The sequence below is a fragment of the Bos indicus x Bos taurus genome, chromosome 18, assembly GCF_003369695.1.
Source record: "Bos indicus x Bos taurus breed Angus x Brahman F1 hybrid chromosome 18, Bos_hybrid_MaternalHap_v2.0, whole genome shotgun sequence".
In the NCBI taxonomy this organism is placed as follows: Eukaryota; Metazoa; Chordata; class Mammalia; order Artiodactyla; family Bovidae; genus Bos; species Bos indicus x Bos taurus.
Window position 1 is genome coordinate 57769974 of NC_040093.1, and position 6621 is coordinate 57776594.

At 47.4% G+C, this 6621-nt stretch overlaps 1 long non-coding RNA gene across 1 annotated transcript; it reads left to right on the plus strand.

Moving 5' to 3' along the window:
* Positions 1 to 554: 554 nt before the first annotated feature.
* Positions 555 to 5571, plus strand: LOC113875861. The gene is made up of 3 exons (XR_003506347.1): positions 555 to 918; positions 4121 to 4239; positions 4651 to 5571. It is a non-coding gene; the product is annotated as an uncharacterized LOC113875861 (long non-coding RNA).
* Positions 5572 to 6621: the final 1050 nt, after the last annotated feature.

Genomic DNA, 6621 nt, shown 5'->3' on the forward strand with positions numbered 1-6621 from the left:
GTAACGTGTGTCAGAATTTCCTGCCTCTTTAAGGCTGAATGATATTCCACTGCGTGGATAGACCACACTTGGTTCATCCATTTATTTGGGGATAATGGACGTTTGGGTTCTTTCCAACTTTTGACTATTGGGAACAATGCTGCTATGAACACAGATGGACACACATCTCTCTGAATCCCTGTTTTTCTTTACGGGTAGATGCCCAGAAGTAGGATTTCTGGATCATAGGGCAATTCTGTTTTTCTAGGCACTTCTCTGACTCAGTTTTCACACCGTACTTTTCACTAATCAGGCACCCTTCCGTGTTGCCATGGTTTTGTGATTTTGGTGGCCGGTCACGGGTCCCAGCAAAGTAAGGAGGTTCCTGCAGACTTTGTCAGGGTGCCCTCCTCCTGAAGCCTCCTTCCTGGCTCAGCCTGGTCCACCAGAGGAAACTTATGGCTTAGTCTCATGGATTCAGACCAGCTTATCACACCCAAGACTTCCCTGGGTGTCCACTTCCTTACTGACATCATGTGACCTTTCAGGCCATCACAAGTGGAACATCCCCCTCACCAGGGAGGCAGCAACCGTCCCCTCTTATCCTGCTTGGTCCTCTCCCCAGCTGCTTCAGTCGGGGTGACGAACAAGCGTTATTGAAGTAATTAAGTAATTACCTCCTCTCCTGGGGGTTACGTCCAACTTTTCAGTATTATCAACAAGGCAACAACAAGAAGATCTTTTTTCTCATGCTGTTGAGTCAGTTCCTTAAGACACATTTCCAGAAGTGGGATAACTCATCACTGGACCGGGGAGTCGGGGAGGAACAAAAGAAAAACTGCAGACCGGGCTCCCAGATCACCCAGCAAGGGAGCCAGAAGGCAGTGCACGTCGGTGAGAGAAAGCGACTGCTGAAGGAGAGCCACTTTTGCTGCCCCGGTGAGTAGAAACTCACTTTCCCACTGCAGATAAGACCTAGAGTGGGCTGAACAGTGGCCCCCAAAAGCCAAGTCCATTTAGAACTTGTGGATATGACCTGACTTTCAAAAAGGTTTTGGCAAACGTAATACAGGATCTCAGGGTGACATCCTTGCAGATTAGGGTGGGCCCTAAATCCACTGACAATGCTTAGGAGAGAAGGGGAAACTGACACAGACCTGGAGGAGGAGACCATGGGAGATGAAGCAGAAATGATGAGTCACTGACCCATCCACAGGCCGGTGACTGCCAAGAACCACCAAAGGCCACAAGAAGCTCAGAGAGTGGCCTGGGACAGATTCTCTCTTGCAGCTTCCAGAAGGAATCAACACTTCTGATGCTGTGACTTCAGAATCCTGGCCTCCAGAGCTATGAGAGGAAAACCTGTCATTTCCAGGCACTGAATTTGCAATCATTTGTTATGGCCACCCCAGGAAACTAGAATCCATCTCTGCAGCCCCTTCCAGCAGGACACAGCCATTGCTGCAGGCTCCAGCTCAGCTCCTCCTGGGAGCAGGCACAGACAGCCCCACTCTGAGCACTGAGCCCTTCAGAGGAAAATCCCCGTGTGTCATGGATGTGGGCATCAGGGGTCAGGATGCTGGGGCCTTGGCCCACCAGGGAAACCAGCTGGGATGAGTCCAGCCATCGGCAATCCAACGGGGAAAACAAAATTAGATTTTTTTTTTCATCCATTGCAAATAAAGCCCGGATTGACCAAGGCCAGAATGTGAGAAACAAAGCTTGAAATTATTTAGTAGAAAATATAAGACAGCATTTCCATGACGGTGACATAGGGGGAGATGTGAGAGTGTTTGGAGATCGTTCCTTAAAAAGGTAAATAAGTTAAAATGAGGTCCCTCATCCAATAGGAATAGTATCCTTATAAAAGGGGAAATTTGGACACAGAGACAGAAAAGCACAGAAAGTGGCAGGAAGACTCATGGAGAATGCCATGCTCAAGGCCAGGGGCGCCTGAGGCCACCAGGAGCTGGGGAAAGGGCCTGGAGTAGATTCGCACCACCAGCCCTCAGGAGGAGCCAACCTTGCCGACGCCTTCACCTGAGACTTCTGGCCTCCAGCGATGTGACAGAATACATCTCTGTTGTTTAAGCCACCCAACCTGTGATATTTCATTATGGTAGCCCTGGAAAACCAATACAGTTCAGTTCAGTTCAGTCACTCAGTTGTGTCCAAGTCTTTGCGACTCCATGGACTGCAGCACACCAGGCCTCCCTGTCCATCACCAACTCCCGGAGCTTGCTCAAACTCATGTCCATCAAGTCGGTGATGCCATTCAACCATCTCATCCTCTGTCGTCCCCTTCTCCTCCTGCCTTCAATCTTTCCCAGCATCAGGGTCTCTTCCAATGAGTCAGTTCTTTGCATCAGGTGGCCAAAGTATTAGAGTTTCAGCTTCAGCATCAGTTCTTCCAATGAATATTCAGGAATGATTTCCTTTAGGATAAACTGGTTTGATATCCTTTCAGTCCAACAGACTCTCAAGAGTCTCCTCCAAAACCACAATTTGAAAACATCAATTCTTCGGCGCTCAGTCTTCTTCAGGGTCCAGCTCTCACATCCGTACATGACCACTGGAAAAACCATAGCTTTGACTCTACAGACCTTTGTCAGCAAAATAATGTCTCTGCTTTTTAATATGTTGTCTAAGTTGGTCATAGCTTTTCTTCTAGGAAGCAAGTGTCTTTTAATTTCATGGTGAAGTCACCATCTGCAGTGATTTTGGAGCCCCCCAAAATAAAGTATCTCCCTGTTTCCATTGTTTCCTCATCTATTTGCCATGAAATGATGGGACCAGATGCCATGATCTTAGTTTTCTGAATGCTGAGTTTTAAGCCAGCTTTTTCACTCTCCTCTTTCACTTTTATCAAAAGCTCTTTAGTTCTTCTTTGCTTTCTGCCATAAGGGTGGTGTCATCTGCATATGTGAGGTTATTGATATTTCTCCCGGCAATCTTGATTCCAGCTTGTGCTTCATCAACACCGGTGTTTCTCATGATGTACTCTGCATATAAGTTAAATAAGCAGGGTAACAATATACAGCCTTGACGTACTCCTTTCCTAATTTGGAACCAGTCCATTGTTCCATGTCCAGTTCTAACTGTTGCTTCTTGAGCTGCATATAGATTTCTCAGGAGGCAGGTAAGGTGGTCTGGTATTCCCATCTCTTGAAGAATTTTCCACAGTTTGTTGTGATCCACACAGTCAAAGGTTTTGACATAGTCAATGAAGCAGATGTTTTTCTGAACTCTCTTGCTTTGTCGATGATCCAGCGGACGTTGGTGATTTGATATCTGGTTCCTCTGCCTTTTCTAAATCCAGTTTGAACATCTGGAAGTTCTCAGTTCACATACTGTTGAAGCCTGGCTTGGAGAATTTTGAACGTTACTTTGCTAGTGTATGAAATGTGTGCAATTGTGCGGTAGTTTGAATATTCTTTGGCGTTGCCTTTCTTTGGGATTGGAATGAAAACTGACCTTTTCCAGTCCTGTGGCCACTGCTGAGTTTTTCAAATTTGCTGGCATATTGCCACCAACCAAAAAAATGGCTCATTAATTGTGGGACACCCACCCAATGAAATCCTATATGAAATGAAAAGTAGTCAGCACCCACTAGCTGCAGAGTGAAGCAGAGGGCATCACACCATTTACATACAGTCGGGAAATATGCAAAATGCTAGCTCTAGTTTTTGCAAGCATAAATAAACACCAACAGTATGAAAACAGGCATAGGAAGAGAAACCACAGACAGTGGAGATACATCTGCGGGAGGGAAGAGGAAACCTGGATACAAAAGGGCTCCCTGAAGACGGGAGCTTCAGTCACATCTGGAGTATTTCTTTACAAGGATCAAGAGAAATCAGGTAAGACTCATGCATTCAGTGAATGCTGAGTGCCCACTAGGTGAGGGGCAGGGGTGGGACCCATGCAAAACTACACCCAAGAGTCTGGGGAAATGCTTCCTGATTCACACCCTTTTCTGGCATCCACCCCCACCTTCTCCCCAGAAGGCAGCACAACAGCGCACAAGGTGAGCTTCAGCAGGCGGCTTCTTACCCACATCTGAGCGTGCATGCACGCAAACACAGACTTCAAGAGGAACAGAACAACATAGCAATTTTCTCTATTTTTTTTTTTCATAAAGAAACAGAAAAATTCAGATCCATCTTTCACAGGATGATAAGAAGAAAAAAAAGAACAAAAATATACCAAGAAAAAAAGCTACCAGCAAGACGAGAGAAACCCAGTTTCCAGCAGGAAAAGGTATGCAAATCCCAAAGCCATAAACCCACAAAGGCCGAGGAGGAAATTCAAACAGGAAACAAATGTATGGAAAATGGTTAACCTCAGGAGCAGCTGGAATCCCCACTCCCACCCCCAACCCCTGCACACTTGGGGGAGGGGGTTGAGGGGACTCCTGGGGGCTGAGGCGGGTCTGGGGGTTCCTACCCACTGGCTTCACAAATGACAGGGAGCAAAGGACCATGAGAGAGGCCAGGTGTCTAGAGTGAGAGATGGGGAGCAGGCCCAAGAAGGTGGGGGACACTGGGCCATTAAGGGGAGGCTGGGGGCTCCCCAGAGACTGCCTCAAGCTCAGATGACTTGTGGGTGTCTCAGCCGCAGCAAAGTATCTGTCACAGAAACAATGAAAGCACCACTTTATTCTATTTCCAGTTTTTTAAAAACGCCCAGTCCTGGGAGTATGGGGACCAGGAAAAGCAGAGGTCCTGGGCACACAGGATCTGAGCCGTCCGTGAGTCACACACGGTGCCACTCAGTGTGCGCCCGTCAGCTCTGGGGACCCGCGGGGCCCGCGCGTTCAGTCGACTGGTTTCCTACCTACAGCAAGTCTCTGCAAGGCCCTGGCAAGATCCGACCACCACCCAGCCTGTCTGGGTTTGCCTGGGACATGCCTGACTCCAGCACTGAAAGTCTCACATCCCGGAAAAACTGGGACAGTTTGGTCACCCTACGCTTTCCAGGAGAGGAAATCTGATCAGAGAGGTGAAGTGGTCAGACCCAGGCCCAACTGCCAAGACAGGGTTCAAAGAATCCACAGCAGCACAGAAAGATCAAGGGCAGCCAGATCAGAGCAACTCTGAGGCTCCACAACACGCTCTTTTGATCGAGAGTGGCTAAGGCTCAACGCTGGCTCAGGGCTGGTGAGGCGGGCAGACCCGGCTGCCACCCGAGTCGGCGTCTAGAGGACGGTCTCCTTGGGAAGCAATTTGGCAACTTGCAGTTTGTGCCGTGAAACTGTTCCTAGCCTTTGACTGAATGATACTATGCTGGGAAATCCATTCTAAGGAAATTATCCCTCTTTTTATTATTATTAAAAAGCTACTGGAAAGAAAATGTTCTCTGCAATATTATCTAGAAGAGAAAATAAACCTGAACAGTTCATAGAGGGTAATGGCTTCGTACATCATGACCTGTTTGCCCGGGGACACTGCTGCAGAACCACAGCGCTGTAACATGGAGGGCTGTACAGCGACATGGAAAACTCGGACAGTGCACGCTGTGTTTTATGGGAGGGAATAAGGATGTGTCTACAACTTGGCAAAATGCTTGACTGAGGATCAGGCTGGAAGGGAATATGCAGAGTGGTGGGTGTGGTGGGGATAAGGGAAGATTTTTAAAAATTAAAGCTAGTTTTTAATCCCCTTGTACCATCTTTTCGAAAGCAAGAAAGACACAGTTTTCCACACAGATAGGTGCATGTAACTGCTTAGAAACATCACTGAGGTGGTTTTTATGGCACTGGTGGGACTAGCAAATGGTAGGAGACAACCTGAATATCCATCAAGAGGGCAACAGTTAAATAAAAACTGGTACATCCATACAGTGGGGTTCAAATAGCTGTTTAAAAGAATGAGGCAGCTGTAGTTATGAGACCATCATTAAGATGCACTGTGTAAGAAAGGCTAGATGAAGACGTGTGTAGAGAATGTGACTATTTGTGTCGCAATGACACACACACATACAGATATATCTATATTCCTACACACACAGAGACTGTTTCAGGAAGGAACTCGGGGGAGGGCTGTGGGGGCGTGGATGACGAGGGTGGGAGGGCGCCCCCCCACACACACAGTTGGTATGGTGACGAGGGTGGGAGGGCGCCCCCCCCCCCACACACAGTTGGTATGGGTAGTGGGTTAAACGGGGTCCCGCCCCCGAAGTACCCCCAGCACCACTCTTCATAACTGCCCCAAATTACAACTTAAACTTCTGTTAAGAGCAGAGTAGGAAAAAATCAACTGTAGCGCATTAATACACTAAAACATACTCAGGAATACAAACTAGTGACCCATCAAAATGCGTGAGTCTCACAAACAGTACGACTGTTGAGTGAAAGCCCAGCCGGACACACATAAGACACCGGGTGTGATTCCATTTACCTGAAGTTCAAGAACAGGCAGAAATGACCTGCAGCGGTAAAGGCAAGAACAGCAGTTACCTTGGAGGGTGGTGACTTGGAGGGGGGCTGGGGGGCTTCGGGTAGAGTTCTACATGTTGATCTCAAGGGTAGTTTCTCAGAGTGAATATGTGTAAAAAGTCATGGAGCTGTACCCTTAAGAGTTGTTCGTTTTATAGTATATAAATTAAGCTTTCACTTAAAAAAATTAAAAGCAAAGATTAAAA